The 23,269-nt window shown below is 33.8% G+C and overlaps 1 protein-coding gene across 3 annotated transcripts in view; it reads right to left on the reverse strand.

The window, feature by feature from the left end:
• LOC125076167 overlaps positions 1-23,269 on the reverse strand; it is a 44,740-nt gene that overhangs the window by 20,855 nt on the left and 616 nt on the right. The window contains exons 1-3 of one of the 3 annotated variants that reach the window (XM_047688158.1): positions 2,585-2,596; positions 2,104-2,273; positions 609-790 (exon numbers count right to left, since the gene is read on the reverse strand). The gene's annotated coding sequence lies outside the window, so the exon portion shown is untranslated. Of the gene's footprint in view, positions 1-608; positions 791-2,103; positions 2,274-2,584; positions 2,597-23,269 lie in introns of those variants that run through there. The other 2 variants (XM_047688157.1, XM_047688156.1) reach the window with 2 other exon arrangements.

Raw genomic sequence — 23,269 nt, forward strand, 5'->3', positions numbered from 1 at the left:
CAGTGAGTAATGTGCGTTCCATCAGATCGAAACTAACGTGTTACCGCAACGCAAAATGATTAGTAAAGCTACGATTACACCTTTGGTAAGAAGCGAGACTGGTAGACCGAAGCGAATTCGCCGTTATTAAGTTTTACAAGTAGCTAAGCTTTCGCACAGCCCCAATATGCGTCGGACTCGTGATGATATCTATTAGTTTTTGGTTTCAACGTTGATCAGACGGCAGACTGTATGTTATTTTAGTTACATTAGTCGTTCTTGTTGCGATTCAATACTGGTTCATCATTCCCAACATGTATAGCCTGAAATTTTAGCGAACTTCCATGTGAGAGAGAGAGCAACTCTTTGACGTCTATCAAAGCCGTCAGTGATCCGAACGCGCTTCGAACAGCTTTTCTGCTTTTCTTCGTGGAAATATCCACAAAATACAACAAGGTATACATTTATTTTACGTGTTCGTTTACCAATAAACACGAAAAAGTTGTAACATATACTTATATCTAGTGAAACGGCGACTGGTGGAGGGTGAAAGCTAAATATCCATACAATCATGCAGACAATACCGATATACAGTTTTGTAAGAGTGGCAGGCAGCACCACGTACTCACTTGGTCAACAGGAACAGGCGATCGGGTGAAAAGTCATCTAAACAATCGTCTGATGCGAACGGCAGCGGCTCGAAGTCTTTCGACTCTACATCATGCTTACAGCCCAACGTCAATAAATCATCTGGCAGGTATCTGGACCAAAAGTTCACCTATTAACGTATAGGCACAGCCTCGTCAAAAAGCTAAAGAAAAAAGAAAAAAACAAAAATAAATAAATCGTTCAAATGATAAATGTAACGCAAATTAAAGTTAAATAATAATAATTTAGTAAAATGCATAATAAAAAGTTCGCTTTGCTTGTAAGATACAAAATTAAATAGGTAAAAAATCTCTCATATAAAACAGTAATATGTATACAAATGTAAGGTAAGTGGTAAAGAAGAATGAAAAAATTTTATAAAGTGAACGGAATTTAAAATGTTTTATAAAATACACGCAATAAACGGACTGGGTGCGTTCAGAAACGGCTCGCCCACCGACCACCCCCCTCCGCGCTACGGCCCACGTGCCCCCACCCCTCGGGCGCCGCTGCCGCCTCCCACTCCGCCCACAGCGTGAAACCCGACTCCCTATCACCGAATGCATCACACAGGCACACTAAGCCCTTGTTAATGTTAAACTTAAATTGATAAATATCAATAACTATGGTTATTATATTCCAAACAATCATTTTTCAAAAATGTGAAACAATCATTCATTCGCGATGGCGTCACGTAGCGGCTTATAATATCAAGTAGAATCAACAGCAATATATAAAATAGCGCGTCAATGTGTTCACAGTGATTATTTAAAGACAAGCCTAAAACACTCAGCATATCTGTGACCTACTTTAATCACACTCGAATATCACAAAGCAACGCCTCGCAAAATCTATTGCTGCCATTAGGAAACTATAGCTTTATATTATTCAGGAATTCTTTTTGAATTTGACGGTAAAACACGACAGCAATTATAATATCCAAATGATATCCCGAGCGGGTCGCTCGAATAGTACAAACAATCCGATCAAAGTAGTTTGAAAAATGATCTCTACGGCGCTATCATGCCTAATTACAATACCTACTACCTTCAGCCGACACTTGGTTTTTACGCATGGTCAAATATATTTGTCAAGTTTTACAACGATTGAAACGCAAAGCATACATAATATAGGTCATAAATTAAAAGTGTCGCATCGAAAACATACGAAATGAAAAAAATAAAAAAGTCGTCGCTAGCGGCGAGCTACAGGCGGCTCCGGGCGGCTACAGGCGCCGGCACGCAACATGTATAAACACTTTCGCGCCACGTGCTTTTGTTTATTCGGCGATTGCGGGAATTCGAACGCTTACATGACTACTATAACTGCCGTTTTTCTGAGAGTACGTCACAAACGCAAATGATAACAAAGTCAATACAGACGACGAGACTTAGTTTTCCTTAGATCAGCAGTCGGCAAAGCATTCGTATACATCTGACGCAATAATTTAATTTGATATAATATGATAGTACTCACGGATGCAGATGCGGGGCGGCGCAAAGCGCCCGCCCCCGGTTGTACGCAGGGCCACACGTGGCTCTTCTCCGCGGTGGCCGCTATGCAAAGAACTACTACGAACGATTTCACAGCGGAACTGAGCAACAGCCAGGTTGTTGCAGCACCTGGCTGATATCGGTGGATATCACCTGCAACACCACAGTCCTTCAAGAATCCACACAATTGCACACTTTACCGCGGAACTTATTTGGTCTTTTAAACTATGTTTACTTTAAATTTTATTGAATAGCGCAAATCAAAAAAAATAAAACAACATTTTCAGCAAATTTACACACACTTTCGCGTGTACGATTTACTTTATTTAATGTAGGTATATAAACAAAAAAAAATTGCGCAAACTTTTAACTTTTTAGTTGTACGCGAAAATAAAAATGAAATTGACAGCATTTTCAATTGAACTTTTATAAATAAAATTAAACTAAAAAAGCAGTTAACTTACTGCGTTTAAAATAGCACTAATAATTCATTTAATTAATTTTTCAATTTTAAACCGTAAACAATATACACGAAAGCTAGCTACGACGCGCGGTACTTTGCCGAGTGCCGACTGGCGACCGTCTGCGAGCAGCGCTCAGTGATATATGACAGATGAGGCTTGTCTACAGGACGGAGCCTGCGGCCGGGCTGGGCGGCTAGCGTCCGGGGAAACGAGAACTAAAGCCCTAGAGCGCACGAGCGAACTGAACACTACTTTTTTTTTAAACTCCCGGTGCGAGCTGGAATTTACGTAGGCCCCGTAGGTAGATACGTAGGTTGATAATTTTCATTATGATGTCCTAAACAAATACGATTCGTAACAGAAGTGCATACGACTCACATCCGCAATTAATGATGACGCTCTGTTCGAATTATATACAACAAATATTAAAGTGACATTGTTTTAGTGCGTTGGAAATTTGATATACTATTGTAACGTTCATTGCGATGTTTCACTTTGTGTAGCCTAATTAAATCGAATTTAATAACGAAAAGTTATTGATTACTTGCATTGCGCATGGATGTGTATTCCTAGACTTTCTTCACCTATAGGCGACGTCGCCCCCCTTTTTTCGAAAATAATGTTTGTAATTTAATAATAAGAATCGATTGAAACTCATGTTCAGTTCAAAGTAAATTCAGAAATAAGTCTTGCGTATGTGCTACTCGTCAGCCATGTGTGATTTGAAGTTTACGCGTCGAGCAATGAATGTTAAAGTAAGTCGGCGCGGCGCGGCGTCCATGTCTACAGAATATTCTTAATAAGCGGCATGTTTTAGTATCTTAGTATTGACTAACATTAAGAAATATATTTTATAAAGTATTATTACTAACGCTGAGTTCAAATTGTTCATGAAAATAATCTATACACTTAAAGGGGGAATAAAACGACGGGTATTGCAGACATATTTAGTTATTACAAGAAGTGTACCCGTTGTATTGATGGACATCATATTGCAGTACTTACAAATACGTCTTTACAAACATAAGAGGTTTAAATTCTTTGTAAACTAAAATTTACACAACTAAGTTAAAAATAAAGTTTGTTATTGTATGGTTTCGAAGCTCGGTCCCGTTTTTATTTCAAAATATATGTCCGTAACCTGTTATTTCTTCAACAGTTCAAAGACCTAGTTATTATGTAATCATATAATTGTTCAAGATTTGTATAATTAAGCGGTGGGATTAAAATGTGTTTCCGTTGCCAAAAGTCCGCCAAACAGCATAACTTAGTATCGCTGTGTTCCCGTTTGGAGGATGGTTGAGCCAGTGTAACTACAGACACAAGGGAATTAACATCTTATTTCCCCACGACCCATGGCATCGCATTGGCGATTTAGCGGATGCCAGAATGCCAGTCAACCTACCTATAACGTAATAACGTACTTTAGTACCTACTAAATATAAATCAACTACCTATTTTACTTTAATATAAACAAGCATGACCATTATATACATTAAATACAACTTTCAACCTTAGTTTTCACGAATTTTATTTTCTTTAGAAATAGACAAAATAATTATATCTCAACTTTAAATCAAACAAACTACAACAACTGTATTCAAGTTGATTCCCCTTACTACGGCATCATCCGCTGTAGACGAGTGCTACGAATATCAACTACGCTGTGGAGCGTCAACGCAATAGAAAAAACTGTTTATATGATAAATCCTATACCTATAGTCAAAGTTTGGATTTCTTGAAGATGTAACAAAAGGGAAAATTACAAAAAGGCTCCATCAACTTTGATTCCTACAGCGTTCTATTTGAAAAGTAGATTATACTTGATTTACCAAAACCCACCTTCACTACACTCGCCGCGTCTGTTCTCCGTCTGCCTCAACGCGGTAAACTCGCTACCTACTGAACGCACCTCAATCGGATTTCAAACATAGATAACAATTGTCTAGTCCCCAATAAAATGATCACGTTTTAGATATTTGAATATTATCAAACACATAAACATGGGATACAGAGCTGGTACCCATAAAAAAAATTAAGTCAGCTCAACTACAATAATTCAAATGGTATATTGATTTGTGGGATATTCTGTTTACATGTACATATTTATGTAGATTTATATATACATACATACACGTAAATATAAATAAAATGTGTACATTATTTATTTATTTTATTCATACAATATTACATTCCAATCAACAAAATAATTTCAACACATGTACATAATAAATTATAGAATGTACAAGTTGCATTAGATGCAACAGGCGGCCTCATCGCTAACGCCGCGATATCTGCCGCGCAACCACCTCTACCATACACGTATGTAATACTGGTAGACATTGCTAAAGCGCTGCATGATAGATTACACTACATCTCAGGACTCATGATCATTGTCCGAACTGTCATTGTTTTTTATTTATACCGATAATTTCCTATCGTTCGTTCATTTACGGTTCCATACGAAAGGAGTCCAAAAGCCCGCAGAGAGAGAAGGCATTCAAAAATCAAAATATACTTTATTCAAGTAGGCTTTTACAAGCACTTTTGAATCGTCATTTAACAAACTATTTAAAGTAAAGCTACCACCGGTTCGGAATGTAGATTCTACCGAGAAGATTAGATAAACTTATCCATCGCAATGGGACCTCTTTAAGCAACGTCATCCACGAGTAATCCTTTAATAACTAAGTCGGAATGAAAATGCAACGAAATGAAAAAAAAAAAAAATTAATTTTATAAAGTTTTCGATGAAGCAAGAAAAAATCACGCAGATTAAAGCACGTGAGTTCGGAGCCTTTATGCAACTCATCGTAAAACTATCGTTTACAAGTGGTATGGTTGTTACTATTTTAAGAAGGTCGACTATCAATTGAAGACTACCGAAGACTACCCAACCCTTGGAATTCAGATTGATGGATTAAAATTGTCGAAAAATCGAGTAAATGAAGCCGAAAAAATATTCCTAAGAGTATCAGACGGCACCCATTAAGGACACATAACAGGATAACTCGGATATAAAGAAATTGGTCGTTGTAAATAAGTTTAATGATACTTGACGATTTCTCTATTTTATATAACTATTTGATTAGCCCACCATTACAGTTTAATTGTTGCTGATCTGCTTATTTATAAAAAGGGATGTTATGATAATGTAGTTCCCAATCCATAATACAATCGTTATTGCGTATTGTGAACTATTTTTACTATAAGGATCAACTGGAATCAATCATTGATAGACCTCCGTTTCACGTCTATCATGATCCCAGAAACTCTTGCTTGCAATTGGACAGAAAGTGTGCACTGCAATCATAAAGTCTTTCATTAATCATCAAAAAGAGTGATGGTGCGTACAGTTTTCGTAACTCTGAGGAACGTACTACAATAATCGCCGAAAGTACTACGCTTTCATATTCTTTTTTTTATATGGCATTGGTTGGCGGACGAGCATATGGGCCACCTGATGGTAAGTGGTCACCGCCGCCCATAGACAAAGGCGCTTTAAGAAATATTAACCATTCCTTGCGCCACCAACCTCGGGAACTAAGATGTTATGTCCGTTGTGCTTGTGATTACACTGGCTCACTCACCTTTCTAAACGGAACACAACAATATAGTGTACTGTTATTTGGCGGTAGAATATCTGATGAGTGGGCGGTACCTTCCCAGACGGACTTGCACAAAGCCCTACCAGCAAGTAAATTTAAAATATTAGCTGAAAGAAGACCATATCAATCGAATCAAGGAAAAAGCTCGAGGAAATTAATCCAAAGGTGACGTATTCGAACCCCTTATATGTATTATTTTAACTGATTGTAATAATATACCCTTCGAAGTCGGATAATAAATATGTTATTGATGTGTTATGATAAAAGTTACCGTATAGATAGTTAATATTTTCATCAGCTAAAAGAGTGCGGTAACCGAGGGTGTCCCTACTCCTTATTACTTCTAATACCGAGAAGCATTGTTTACCTAATCGCTGTCATACCCACGTAATACCCGTTTATATCATTTACAGAAGTAGCAGAAGTTATTTCATTCATGCAAAATGTTTTAAACGATTGCCATTATTGCCACAAAATTCAGAAATCTTGCCGGTATAAGCGGAACAAGTAATTATTTATAATCCATATATTGATAGGTTCAGAACTATCGTTGACTCTTTCATAAAGGTGAAAAAGTGAATATTTACGTTTGTAACGTCAATAGCCGAAATTAAAAGCAGGTTAAATTGATATACCTAATATACTAAAACATTTTTCGAAAGACGCTGAAACTTCTGGTATATGTTTTGTGATATAGGTTTTTTTAGTAGGACATATCAAAATATCTTCTCATTTATTAGATCTATATATATATTTAATATATTTAAAACAAATTAATAGAATTTAATAAAAAAATGTGTTCATTTGCCCAAACCCATTCTTAGACTAACTCTTGATCCTGATAGAAACATTAATTTAACATTGCGTAAACACGAGAAGTACCTACGGACAAACTGGTAATACCAAGATTCCGTACCAGCAATCTTGCTTCCTTGGGCAAAGTCTTCGGCCCTATATTCAAATATCGCAGTTACATTTTAACTTATTATGATTTAAAGTAACAGCTCAATAGCCACCTATTTTTTAAAATAAGTATATTAAACCAGGAACCAATATAAAATTGTACAATAATTATATTTTATGTTTGATTTTGTAAGTCATATTTAATGACTTCCGAAACAAGGTCAAGAAAACACCTAGTACTATACATTTTACAAACTCTTTTTTTTTTGTAAATCATAACTTTCGCTTAAAAAAAATTAAAAACATGAATAGCACGAAAGCGCACAGTTATAATACTTAAACCTAACCTATCGGCACAAATAAAGCCCACAAAAAATGCTTAAAATTAATGACTAATAATAACGACACCCGAATTTTTTTTTGAACTACACTACTTTTGAATCACATCATTTGAACTTCGCAAGATAAGAGAAAGAGGTTCTAATTCAGCTTGTAATTGATCCAAATAAACAAACATTGCAAGTTAAATAGGAGCTCGAAATAAAAGTAGTTTCCAAAGGAACATCCAAAATATCAACAAAATACACATAGCCTGTTCCAATGGAAGTAGGAAAAAAGATAATAAAAATTCTTAGATAGATACGTATTTTATAAGATTTGCTAATAACTCAGCCATATTGTGCACTACTAAGAGTTTATGATTAATAAAACTTTATTTATAATACAATACTACCAAAATTCTGACATAATTTTCGTCGACGTTCAAAACGCCATTTTATCGCAAATCCATAGTGAACACCATAGATTAATCAAGATATCACTTCAAATCGCTGTCAAGTGTTGTTTATTTGCTTTTTTTCCTATTGCAAGCGCGAAATTGGTCATCTTTAACTTAAATATTGTTTAGACAAAGAATCGTTGCGATTTTTTATTTATTGTGATTTTTATGACAGTTAATTTATATTTATTTATCATAAGAATTGTTTCTCAATAGTAAATAACTTTCGCAATGAAATCTACAGATTTAATCTTCTCGTTCCATTTAAGAGGATCAAAGGACTCGGTTGGATCTTTTACTTGAATAATATTAATTAAAATAATTATTTGAAAGGCTTCTTTTTTCAATTACGAGAAATTGTATGCAGTATATTCTCGGATATTTCCATGAAATGAGCCCTGAGTATATAGCGAACCTCTCAGCTTTAATTATTTTAATATAAATTTATATTGAAATCAAATAAATGAATTCAATCTTTCACTTTTTTTTCAATTCCCTAATAAATTTTTTAGCTTTTATATTAACGACAACAAAACTTTTTGTTTTAAGGTAAGTAGTTGATTGAGTCCCGCTCGTACACTACATCTACTACAGCGTATTAAACATTTAGCAAACAAAACGACTAGGTATATCTTTTGTTAATGTGGCTTGACTGTGAAATGACAAAAATATCTTCTAATTTTTTTTAATGGGTCCTTTGTAACTGCAGTAAATGTAGGTATACACATATACATAAAATATGCAGACAGTATTAAGCTGTGTAACATTGCAGGGAGTTTTTCTGTTTCAGTAACACGCTGGGCTGTATTCCTCACCGGCGTAGGAGCCGGTCAGTGTTTGTAACACATGATGATACTGGCCGCCTGACCGACTATTATCGAGGTATATTGGTATGTTCAAAATACACAATAGAATCCATAAATGTATACGCTAAAATAATTTAAATAAAAGCTCTCACAATTCATTCGCTCTCGTAATCCTGAGGAATTTAGGTACACGGTTTCACATGGTTTTCGAGACACGATAGCGCATACATTGGCAACTAAACTCCGAGCCACAGCTGAGAATTTCTTGTCATAATATATCCGGTGTTCAATACCCAGGAGTTAACACACTAGTCTTGCGAGAAGGCGGTCTTGCTTGGGTTTAAACCAACGATCGATAAAGAGCCACGTGTTGTATACAATGAATAAAAATTCAATATAGGTAGCCGTATTAATCTATGAAAGTTATATACGTACCAATTGTATATTTTAATTGTATTTTTATTCTGTTATATAGTGGGTACTAAGTCATGCACCGGCTGAGAGCTCAAAAAACAAACAAATTTTAGTCAAGGTGGCGTACATAATTTAGATATTATATAAAGAAAGTTAAGATATTATATACTAAACATCGCTACCTTAATATAAAATAATATAAATGAATTACCCTTAATCATATGTTTTACTATGCAACTATAAAAAGTGTTTTACGGACTTAATCGATGCTTGACTTATTGTAATAAGCTTTGGTGATTGGTTAGGTTTGTGAAACTATCTGTGATTGGTCAAATAATTAAAAAAAAACGAATGCCTAATGGATAAATATATAAAAACTTGAAGCAACGAAAGCAAAGCAGTTTGTTGTTATCGTTAAGAGTTTGTTATTTATTATACTTGAAATTAAAAACAAACCTTTTTTTCTCTGGCTTATATAGAACGAATAAATATGAGGCTCAGCTGGACGATACCTTTTCATTATTACAATAAAAAAACACCAAATGACAAAGAGGCATCATTGATTTTTAACTTCAACGTGAACTTTGTCACTGGCACCACGAACGTTGACTATGAATGTTTCGCATTAAACATTTATAAAAGCTTTTTACACTCTTTCGCCGAATAAACTTTAGCGGTAAAATTTTGTAACAAGGAGTACAACGTTCTTGCTTCGCGTATTAATCTATAGATAACAGTAGATATAGTTCAACGTATCGGTTGGTGATTATACTATTTTCAAGAGTTTACTACTACTTTATCAGAGCCATCAAGTTATCATTACTCCTCCTCGTCCTCCCTACGTGCTCGTCCTCCGACTGGAGTATTGGTTCAGATTACGACCACTTTATGTGAAACCTTGCAATCTGTTACATTTACTAAACAACTATTTTTGTAAGAAATCTATAAATAGTGATTAGTGGTACATCATGTTTAATTATATTTCTATAGTTTATTTTAAGTCCTAAAATATACACAAATATTAATTAAAAATAGTTACTGAATAAATCTTGACCACATGAAATGGTGTCACCCGCACCCGTACCCCGTTGAATCGCAATTCTGATCCTCTGGGCTAAAAACGAACCAGCACTCCTGTCACCAGTGGAGGCAATACGGCGAGGTGTTATACTTTTAATTAAGCTCTTTGCACCACTACTCCACAGGCCAAGTGTTTTCAACATCAAATGGGACAAAAAAATAATTTCACATAAGATACGAATTATTCGCTTCAGTTTTGTCCGTTTTGGGCACATGTTAAATTTTGTGTCAAACTAGGTAGTGTAACGTGGACCAATGGCGAGTCCTAAATGTTTGTTTAGTAACTTCATACGAATATCATCATTAGGCTATCTTTTTTTTGTACTAAATGAGTGGAAATGTGAAATTCGTAGATATCGGGCCACCATCCCTATAGTATTATATCGGTGCCGTTTGAAGCCTCAATTCTGTTGATTGTTTGAAACCCTTAATTAAGCTCAGAGCCGTCGTCTCGAGTACATAGATACACATCCTGTGTGGCATTAAAGACCTAAATTACGCTCTCCGTTCCGAGAACTTTAACTTTGTCATTTAACACTTGTAAATGCGTGAAGAGAAATCACAATGCGAGCCAATTGATCCGTCCACTGCACAATGTGCATTGTTAATGCTACTACAGAGCCAATCGCCATTGCTTCAGGGCTTAGACAAACTTGCTAAGCACGGTGCATTGTTTTTTTTTGTACTTATTTAGGCACACATAACTGCTGACCGACTAAGAAACGGCTGTTTTTTTCTTTAAAATATGATTTAAGATTAACTAATTTTTTAAAATGAGACCTAGAGCGTTGTCAAATTAACCAAAGTGGTCTTTGTTACTAGTCGTAACAGCGATAAATAGGTTCTTATTTAGTTTATTTATAGATGACTTTGTTTCAACCACGATTATAGTTCGCTTTCCGAACTCTCCTAGGCAAAAAAGTACGATTGAGAATGCACGTAATCGAAATAAAATTTTGTTTTTAAGTACTTTTTAAACATTACGATATAGTATTAAATAAATAAAAAAGTAAAACTATCGCTGGTGATCCGTATTTTTTTTCTTTTATTTCAAGTAATCTTTACAGTAAACCATTTTTGAATCGCCAATATTTCAACTCTACCGCCGTTTCGGAAAGCAAGAAGAAACGACAAGAAGCATTGTTGCTTTTGTCAAATAAGCAGATTTACCATGATTTTATTATTCACAACAAATTATTGTTCGACCAGGCCTGTAATGGAACCAACCTAAATCAAAAATGTATTATTTTAACGAATAATAATAATTTCAATTGTATTTTCCATTATATGTATATTCATAATACCCCAACACGTTTTCTGTACTACATGAAAGCGGAAAGCAGGGGCTACAAGCAGTTCTTACTTTTTGTATTTATATCAGCTCTTATGTAATGTATTTGTTGATTCTTCCGTATAAACATTATATTATAATAAATAAATTGTAAAGCAGCCGTTAATATTCTACTTCTATAAATTTTGCGCGTATTGTTGATCTAGAATTAAATATGTTTTGTAAACAGTTGGAGTGCTATTTTTTGAAGAATAAATACAATTTCAATATCTGCGGCGTTACTCCATGACAATATTACTGTATACATAACTCAAATAAAATAAAAATTATTATTAATTTATGTATCGGTGTGTGTTAAGTAGTAACTACGAGAATGAAACGAACCAGAGGTAAATTAATCTTTAACTCGTTACTAATCACTCTAGGTACTACTACTCCAAATTGGCAAACATCTTCCACTCGGCGCGAATAATGAAACCCTTTTTTATACAATATACGATTACTGCAGTTGTCCACTACGTATAATGGCATCATCGGGGGCTGCCTCTCTTAAAATGACTCTGAGACTCATTATGTTACTAAGACGTATCAGTCGATATTTTTTTCAAATATTAATCCATAAATAAAAATCGCAAAATCCATTTAATTAGTTAATTCTATTAAATAAAAAAAAACTTTTACATTAACAGCCTGTAAATTTCCCATTGCTGGGCTAAAGCCACCTCTCTCTTGGATGAGAAGGTTTTGGAGCACATTCCACCTCGCTGCTCCAATGCGGGTTGATGGATGCACATGTGGCAGAATTTCGTTGAAGTTAGACACATGCACTTTTCCTCACGATGTTTTCCTTTCCACGCCGAGCACGAGATGAATTATAAACACTAATTAAGCACATGAAATTCAGTGGTGCTTGCCTGGGTTTGAACCCGCAATCATCGATTAAGATGCACGTGCTCTAACCACTGAGCCATCTCGGCTCAACATTTATTTACTAATAATTAAAGTTTCTTTGCAATCAAATTGAGCAGTCAATGGAAGTAAAGTTAATTTGGCAGCTATAGTTCAGCTCGAACAGATCTGCCCTGCTCTAAATATATAACCTCCAAATCAAATCAAACCAATTTTATTCAAGTAAACTTCACAATGAAGCGTATATTTAAACACTACCACCGTTTCGGAAAGTAGCCTCTAGCGAGAAGAAACGGCAAGAAACTGGCATAGTTACTTTTTTCAAATTAACAGATTTACAATGCTGTTTATCACATTAATTAGTGTCCTTTGATGGAACCCGAGCCTAAATCCAGGCGTTTCTTCTAAAAAGTATTCTTTTAATGAATAAGATTTATTTATCAATTTAGTCTTAATAATTTTTTTTAATATTTTTAAAATGGTAAATTAATTACTTGTACAAATAATCCACCAAGGAAACCGTCTCCTAATACCTACGTAAATTGCATTTACCGATAAAGATTCATTTTATTATATTGACGATTTCTTGCAGAGTTTAAATAACGAGCGTCTAGCACTCTATCACGGAGGGGTCAAGGGACGCGTAAAATAATCGCCTCCGTAACAAAGTATGTAACATTACCTCCACGTGTAACTCGTGCTAACAACGGCTCAATGGAGATCAACCAACAATCATTCATAATTAGTCCCGATTAGGTTTATTGGTAATTTTCAGATGTCTTAACTGTACCAATACAATATCATACTTAGCTAAGATTGATTGAATGAATGAATGAATCATTTTACATTTGACAATCATCCAGTCAATAAAGCCCGTGAAGGTCAAGTAATTAGTATCATTATGATTTTTTATATGTGGTTTGGGAAGTAAAAATAATAACAAATTAAAATTTTCAACCCTTTGGGGTGAACGCTAGGGGGTTGAGTGGGTGAAAAGCGTTTTTGCTTATAATTTTGTGAAAAAAAATTGTTAGATGGTTGAAAATAGGACAGAAGGTGTAAATAATTATAACTTACCTTGTATTAAAATTTCAACCTTTTTTGTTTAGTGCAAAATTAGTTATTAATGAAAAAGGATGTCTCGTGAACAAGACATTCGTAGATAATTTCGAAATATCGAGCTCCACCAAATAAAAATAAAAAACTTGGTAAATATTCGGTTTTAAATATTGTTAGTAATAAAAATAACCATGTTAATTTAAAAGCTGCAGATATTGTTTTGATATCTGTTTTTATTTTACAAAAGAGAGCAATCCAATCTATTTATAAACTTGGAGCTAGAGACTCTCTTCGGGATGTTTTTAACAAAGTAGTAATACTCACTGTTGCGTCATAGTAGCATTGATCACTTTGATAAAACAGTGATAATCATTGTATGTGCACAAGAAGTAAGGATAAGCTTAGAACGCCAAGTTTCCGACGCCGCAAAGCCAATAAAGAAGGCATATTATTCGATACAAGATCATATTGATGATAAAAAAGCATGGAGTTAATTCATGTTGACTTCCAGGCAGGAGACATACATAGATAATTGTATTTAATTAACATGACTGTATTTTTAGATGTTGGAAAAGAGTAGCTACTGAGTTTCTTGCCGGTTCTTCTCGGTAGAATCTACATTCCGAACCGGTGGTAGCTTTACTTAAAATAGTTTGTTAAATGACGATTCAAAAGTGCTTGCAGTATACATCTGACAGTAACACTTGTCTAGTACAAAATAGTTTTATAATCACAGTATAACAAAGTTGATAACATATCAGTACGTAAGTGACAATGAAATAATCTCCATCACGGAAGGAAACCATTTTTTACTAATTAATTATAATTTAAGATCCAACAATGCTTAAGCGATTGCAAAAGACATAGGAATGTCCTTGACAATGAAATGAAGACGAATGAAATCCATCACACGCTGCTCTGAGCCGGTCAACAAGTTACAGAATGTAAACGGCGATCCATTTAATGAATCGATCGCTGCTTCGAATGTTTTACTCGATCGATATCTGTATCAACTTTCAATAATTATTTTATTAGGAGTGTAATTGTAATCATTTAAAAATATCGAACATAAAACTGCACGCAAGCTTATGTCACAGATACATACCTACCACTCAAAGTGATAAGCCGCACTAGCATATTTCACTTTTACTTTTGCTAAACGGCGATGCATCCGAATGGCCACACTCGCGGAAATGCTGGAAGCACATTTTATGAAGCAGGAACCGCGAGAGATTGTCAAGTGTTACCTGGCTAAAATTTAAAATGCTCGTGACGTGTAAGAGCTCGTCGCGAGGTGAACTCACTCGCGCTGCAGATGCGTTATTGTGCCGTAATCATGTGCGTGTCGATTACGATCGTGCACACCCCACCGCTATTAGCAATTATCGATATATAGGTTACTCATCTTATTTTAAACGCGGTTTCTGTGTATCCACTCACTTGTTTAACGTTGGATCTGCGACATGAACCGTTACTGATGACCACTAATGTGATAATGATGGTTCGAGTTTATCTTTAACTGAATCTAAGTTATTTGTTTTTGTTTATAATAATTAAACAAATTATTATGAACAAAATCAAATTATTTTAATTTATGCTGAAGATATCGTTTGACAGAAATATTTTTATTTGTGACGTCATAAAAGTAGATACGATATTGTTTATTTAAAAGAATTAAGTAATTGTGAGTTCTAATACTAGTAATGCCGGACCTTATATATTGTCATTATGACAATTTAATAATTTAGATAAAAAAAAACAAAAACAATCGCAGACTGCATTGAAAAATAAGCGACGTATAAACAACTATGGCGGCAGACTTGCATTTCTTTGATTTTAATTCTAATTTTTTAAATGATAAATTAACATATTTGGTTTTTATAATATCTTGTATATTATAAGAAGTAAAAAACCACATTATTATTAAGTCTTTACAAAAGATGAATTTTATAAAAAAAAGTAGATATAGACTTAAAATATTTGATTCACATTTTATGTGATAGGAGCGCGCCTGTAGTCGATGCAGTCGGCGGATGCAGTAAATTATTATCCATCAACAAATTTCCAAAGCAACCGGGACTGCGGACTGTTTCGTGCAAATAATGATCGACATCTTCTTATGGGGCTGCCATTTTTAACAAGAAATAATTTCTATGCTAAATCTGATGAGGTATTGTTAATCAATTGACTTTTACAACAAAAAAAAACTTGAATTTCGAATGATGAAACCAAAGCGTTGAAAAATGTTCCCCATCGTTTTTGGTGTTGTTTGAGGAATATCATTCCCATATTGCATTGCCTTTTGTCGTGTTAGGAATGTTTATATCTTATAATCGTGTTTTTTATAAGTACAGTGACTTTAAGTCCTATCTGAATTTAATAACAACGTTATTTTAAATTTTCTCTTTTACTGCACAGTTCCGGCTTGACTTTATGCTTGAATGTTTGCTCCAAAATGAATAAAGCTAGATAATATGTACGTTCAATGTGTTCCCAATTATTATGGTGTCAAGTAAATAACCTATCCCTATTCCAACCCCTTCCCCTTATATACCCCTCGTTAGTAACCGTCATACCTAGATAGGTACTTTTAATTATGTTTTAGACAGTTAGACATTGAACTAATTACAAAAACTGTTTCACAAGTTTCTATAGATCATACAGACGACCTCTCTTGAATATAATCGATATATATCTCTCCCTCTCTGATGTTTACCTAAAACACTTCAAACAGTTGAAATAAGATAAAAATATCATATTTATCGAATTTTTCAAAAAAAATGGCATTTGTCCAGGTCCTGGAGTGAACTTGATATTCTGCAGCAGTACTCAGTATTGTGGTGGTCCGGTTTGAAGGGTGAGTGAGCCAGTGTAACTACAGGCACAAGGGTCATAACATCTTAGTTGCGAGGTTGGTGGCGCATTGGTGATGTAAGGAATGGTTAATATTTCTTACAGCGCCATTCTCTATGGGCGGTGACCACTTACCATCAGGTGACCTATTTGCTCGTACGCCTACCGACATAATAAAAAAAATGGCATTTTCGTTTGAAACACCAGCAAAACATTTACCAGCAAAAAAAAATAAAAACTCATGTTTAAGAAATCTTAATGAATAAGGCTTTGTATACTGTATAGGATCGACTAAATGATAAAAGAGCTTAGAATTAGCATTTCTTTGATTTCCATACGGAATACATAAATATATATTATTATTACATTGTTTTATTAACAAATAAAGAGTAACTATGGTTAATTCCTGCCGTTTTTTCTCGGTATAATCTACATTCTAAAAGAAATTAATAACCTCCATCTCTTTTTATTCCAATTTTAGTTAGTAGTCAAGGATATGGAATTCGGGGAAGAAAAGCCAGCCGGGCGTCAGTGGATCAACGATGGACATTAGTAAGTCCTTCGAGTAGGGGCTCATTTATTTTGCTTCAATGTACCCCATACTTGGGGCATTACACTTGAGAACACTAAAAAGCTGTTTTGTGCAGTTTTCAAAATACATTTTTTATTTCGTTTAGCATGGTAATTAATGGTTTATTATGACGCCAACCTTGCAGTAGCGCGATGCCCGGTGGGCAGAACACGTGTCTAACATTGTAATATAAACGGATAATGGCGGGTTCCACTTTCGGACATCTCCAATTTTTCTTGTGCTTGTGTTTATATCCATCTCATATTATCGACCAAACTGCACTGAGGCTGGAGTGTCAAGTTTCAAGAGAGAAGAGACATTTACATAAGATTTTTTTTATCGATAATACGATAAGGATGCCGAAAACTTATATTTTAAATGAAGTCAAAGAGAACGTGTCGCTTAACAAATCAAGCGGCACGCGCTATCGTATTCAGACACCCAAAGGAACGTTCAACGTGGAGTTTGACCCCACGCGTCGTTTTTAAGAATTTATATTAGAACAATCAGAACTCGATAGATACTTAATAATGTTTCACCAATCACTTTGCTATCATATATATATATGCTATTATGAAATAGAACTGACATTAACATAATATTGGCATTGCTTTTAAAATATATACAGATAGTAACATATATTTGGACAGTTGGGAAGGTAAAACACGATCGAATGTAGTTCGGCAGATGCGGACCCGTCGGTAATGCAACAAATGATGCCTATACTAGATTTCATTCATTTACTAAATGAAATACAAAACTACGAGTGATTCACATCATGGAATTTTACGTTGATGATAATCCTATTAACTTATCGAATAATTTGTATAGCTACAACGCCCTAGTCTTTTTATCTCTATATACCTCTATAAATGGAAATTAATGTTTATTTGATTCAGTTGAAACCAAAAACATAACATAATATATTGAAACTGCCAAGCTTTCCTTAAACAGCCGCGTGTAAAGAACTTTTAATTTTTATAATAATAAAATTGGCATAATTAGATTCCTTTAGATATTCCTTACAATATATACATAGTTTTTTTTTTAAATAAATAATTAATTATTTCTTCGCGAACGTTACATATGTATGTAGAAACACTACAACACTGTTGATCTCTGGTAGGAACACGCTAAGTTTTGACAACTATCTCACCTGGTGGGGTAAAAACCCATCCCAGGTGGGGAGTCGCGCAGCTTACACGCCGTGCCCACTTCACAGAAATAAGTGCAAGTGAATTTGAAGGGCAAATGCAGAAGAATAAAGATGATCCTTTCTTAAGTGTATATGATGTGATACTTAGTATGTACTTTATGCCCCATATTTCCACGTATCAGATTGCACATAATTATTAATTATTACAGACTAATTGACTCGTTTTGATCAAACGTCTCATGTTAATATAAGCTCATTTTTAGTATTTAAATTAAGAAACAAATTGCCAATATCAAGATATAAAGATAATGATTACGATTTATTGACACTTACAATAAACAGTCTTTGCGGGAAATTGCATTCTACTGAAATTGAATGCATAATCCGAGGATATGTGTTGAATAAATACATACACGGCTAGCGACAAGCACATTAGAATACAGTTTTAAAAAGCTGGGGTACTTGTTGTCATGCCATTTCAATTGGTGTCAAAAGTCGTTTTATTTTTAATTTGTTTGTTATGGGATTTCTGATGGGCCTCTGCATCTGTCATAGCATGAACTATTTTTGACATTATTATAATTATCACAGGCCCCTTACACTTCTATGGCCATATTCACAAATTTTGAGAGTCGTTGATGATACGATATAACTTTGAAATACTTAAGTAGTTCAGTGCCAGTCAGCCAGTTAAATATAAAGATTCATTCATAGATTTTTTGTTTTACCGGAATCATTAGTTAATGTATTGTTTGAAAAAAGAATCCCTCATATCATATCATACTCAAAAATTGTAAAAACGCAAAACCAATTCCAATTGATAAAGCAGAGAGCAGATAATCGATTCATCGTATGTAGCTACATAAGACCTTATTGTTAACTAATCCTGATCACGACTGATACTCAATACACTATCGAGTGTCTACTTAGCCTAACCGTGGTTCATTTGACTCACCGAAGAAGTCACGGTGTGGAGCAACATTAGTTTCTCAGTTTCCAATGCAAAGCGCAAGTGACTTAGACACATCGTCTTAATTCGAAATGGACGCCTATTCAGGGTGTCTGGAAACGTAAAGTTAACAGGGCGCTTAAAGCTTATCAACAATTCCTTTTGGTTTCATTTTTATGTGGCTAAAAATATTTTGAACAGAAGCTTTTTTTCTTTTAAGACGAAACGACCAAATAATATTCCAACATTTTTTTAAAACGAACAAAAGCTTAACTTTGTTTTCACGAAATTCTCTTTAGTACAATGTATTAAAATATTTACTGATCATTAATATCATACCAAATAATTTGAGTGACAAATATTAAACTATACAATATGATTTTTTTTTTTTAAACCTTTCATGTTTCTTTATTTTGTATTATGTATTATACTGACACACGAGCTAATGAGCAATCTCGCGGTAAGTGGACGCCGTCGCCCAGACGACACAATAAAAAAAGTAAAACATTCCTAACAATAAAAAAACATTACGGACATTGTGCCGACAACCATGCGCTCTAATTACACTGGCTAACCCAGGGTGCGATCAAACCAAAACACAATACGTTTGGCGGTGTAGATCTATTCACAAACGAAGGCGCGCTTCTCCACGTTAAATTATCAGCGTCAAAAAACTAACAAATGTATTTTAATTTGTTCTTAGTGTTTTAAGCCTTAATCATCTCAAGTTTAACGTGGAGGAGCTAGCCTCCGTGAGTAAATAGATCCAAAGAGTGAGTGATGAAAATGCCTGCATGTCATCAAGGTATTATTTCAAAGGTTACAGATATTATACGATTAAGAAATTTTAGCTAACGGAACTTTAGGTAGATGGTGTTCGTAATCGGTAGCATTCTAAATAACTTGAGAAATATAAGATCGTGGAAAGTAGCCAAGAGACTGTTTTGAGATTAATCTCGTTATAACACGCCTAAAAAATAAACTCAAAACTGAAATCCTTAATCAATATACATAAAATCATTGCACTAACTTATTGATTGTCTCATTCTAAACCAGCACCACAGACTAGCTCACTCCAAACTAGCAAATTTTATAGCGATTTGGGACGACAATATTAAGGCACTGCTTAATGTTTATAGTTTATTCGCTTATGGAGAAAAATGTACAATATAGTAAGTGAGCTTAGGTGACAAAATTTATTTACATGTCGAGACGAAAAATAGCGTAAAAAAAGGTACAAAAAAGCAAGTAAAATAATTATATTGTAATTATATTGTGAGTTGTGACTATTTTATCGAAAACATCCCAAAGAGAGTTTCGAGCTCCAAGACTAAAAATAGAATGGGATCTTTTTTATAAATTAAAAACTATTGTAATATGTGTAGGGTTGTCACTTATTCTACTATCACACTTAGTATTTTTGTGTTCTGGGTTGAAGGATGAGAAAGCCAGCGTAACAGGCACAAGGGACATAACACCTTAGTTCCCTAGGTTGGAGTTTCATTGGCGATATAAGAAACGTTTGATATTTTTTACAGAACCAATATTTATCATCGGTGGAGACCATCAGGAGGTTTACTTGGTGGTAGGGCTTTGTGCAAGCCCGTCTGGGTAGGTACCACCCACTCATCAGATATTCTACGCCAAATAACAGTACACTGTATTGTTGTGTTCCGGTTAGAAGGGTGAGTAAGCCAGCGAAATCACAGGCACAAGGGACATAACATCTTAGTTCCCAAGGTTGATGGCGAATAGGTGATGTAAGGAATGGTTAACATTTCTTACAGCGCCTTTGTCTATGGCCTGGGCGGTAGTGACCACTTACCATCAGGTGGCACATATGCTCGTCCGCCAACCAATGCCATAAAAAAGGCCTCTTTGCTAGCCCGCCTACCAATAAACTAATAAATTTCAAAGTGACTTTACATAGTCACATTAGGCATGGACGGTAAGAGGTTCCAAGATCATATTAATAAGACAAATTTATTACGAAGTACACAAATGAATATATACAACACAAAAAAAACTTAGTATGTACTAGTAATATTGAAAATTCGAAATAGCTGCATTTAATCGGCCTTTATATTACAAATTAATTACTAAGTATATCTGAAGTGTATGTATGGTTAAAACATATAGTAACTAAACAATTTTTCGCAGCATTGTCTGTACTATAAACATAATTCATATATAATAATCATTTCTCCGAAGAGATATATTTTTTTTAATACTCCAATACATTTTTATTTTTATGATCATAGGTCATGGATTTCCAGGACAAACATTCAACCCTGATTAAGATTTCCTGTAACCCTATAAAATAAAATAGTAAATATTGAAACATCATGGTATAAACATACAACATTCAGTTCATAATGAGCATCCATTATGACAAAGAGTATTCATATTCGTTTGAGTATAAAAAATTATGTATATTGACATGTAACTTAAACCACAAACAGGCTGCAAGACACAGATTATATACTCTTACATAATGAAACTGTTCTTGTCTCAAAAGTGTTTTTATACAGAATGTATGTTTTATTTACATTCTAAAATGGCGATGTCTTTTTCAAATAAAAAAATATTTTAAAAAATATGGACTTGTCGTCGATGCAAATAGAACTAAATGCTTAAAAATGTTGTGTCCACAAGGACTTTTTTAAATTGTTTAATTAAAGATTTATTTTAAATTACTAATTAACTCTATATGTTACTGTATAGTTTGTTATTTGTTATTTGTGAAATATATGGGACAATGGATAAAACGAGTATGTCTTAACCATAGGTCATAAGTTCAAATCCATTGGGGTTCCCAAGTTTATCAAGTACTTTGTATGTTCACAAATTATCATGTTCTCAATGTCCTACTACGGGAAAAGCAAAATGCACTCTTTATAAAAGTCTTTGAGGACTGTGAGTTTAATATGTTTAAATATAGTGGACTAAAAAAACTGAGATATGTTTCCGTTGAACTGCAGTTCAAATAAACACAAGTTGGCTGTGCAAATTTCTTCAATTAAATTATGTTTGCTCCAAAGGAATAAGTTTTAATTAAAATTATCCATTAATAACTTATTTTAATTTTGTAGCATTATTTTAGAAACCTAAACATTTATATAATTTAATTTATAAGGTTTTACTAAAATGCTTAATGTTAAAACATTTTTTTCGAGTCGTGATATTTGATGCCAATGACACAATTCTGCTCAATAAACAAAAAATAATATTATGCATATAGCATCAAATTTTTGATACAAATATGGTATGTTACATGATTATTGTAAAAATAGGTCTGACATTTTAAATGAAAATCTATATTAATATATAATGTGATGTTTGTTTTCTATTCTCTAACTGAACAAATACATATTTATATTTAATATGAGAGCCAAGGTGGAAAATTGCAGATTCAAACCAAACGCAAGTTTGACTGAATTCTTTTGTAAATTTATATTTATAATTCATCATTTGATATGCGACGAATGGGAACATAATAAGGAAACTCGCAAGTGTCAGATTTAAATCTGTCGCATTGGAACAGTGTGTAGCTGAAAGCTCTCTCCTTAAACGGACATGAGAATTCACAGTCTATTAATATTAGTATATACTCGATTGTCAGAAAGTAAAAGAAGAGACAAAGCATATTCTTAATAAACCATTTTCTGTAGTAAGTTTATTTAATATGAAACATCGTTTTAAAAGTGATCTGACCTCATTTCAGCTGATGGCATAAAGAAGTTGCACATTTAACAGAATTGCTTTTTTTATCAAAGGTATGAACAGACATGATATCCTTTCTAATTTTATCTTGCATACTTCTTGAATTAACTGATAGTGTTGCTATCACTATTGTGCAAGGTATGTTTTTAAAAATACCAAAAGCGATCATACAAAATATGGTTGATATTTTTATTTGAAACATAATGACAAAAGGATTAGAACTGAAATTATATACTCTGATATAATTTCAGTTCTTATTAAATGGTAGCACACAACAATGTAGAAGTGCTTGGAAAACACTATTTAAACAAATTGAATTAAATGAGCACAAAGTTGTAATAGCAATGACAATTTATGTAAGTATTAAATATGAATTATGAGTTTTTAATATGTTATCATCAAAAATTACTTAGAAATTCCGAAAAATATTATTATTAGAATATATAACTCGATATTATTTTACGAATTATAATATAAAATAGGTTCTTATTTTATTTTTACATGGTCTCTTTTAGAAATTTTTGACCTACTTATTATTTTCTAGTATTATTATAATCATTCTGAAATATTTATTAGAATAAAGGT

The sequence above is a fragment of the Vanessa atalanta genome, chromosome Z (genome assembly GCF_905147765.1).
Source record: "Vanessa atalanta chromosome Z, ilVanAtal1.2, whole genome shotgun sequence".
Classification (NCBI taxonomy): domain Eukaryota; kingdom Metazoa; phylum Arthropoda; class Insecta; order Lepidoptera; family Nymphalidae; genus Vanessa; species Vanessa atalanta.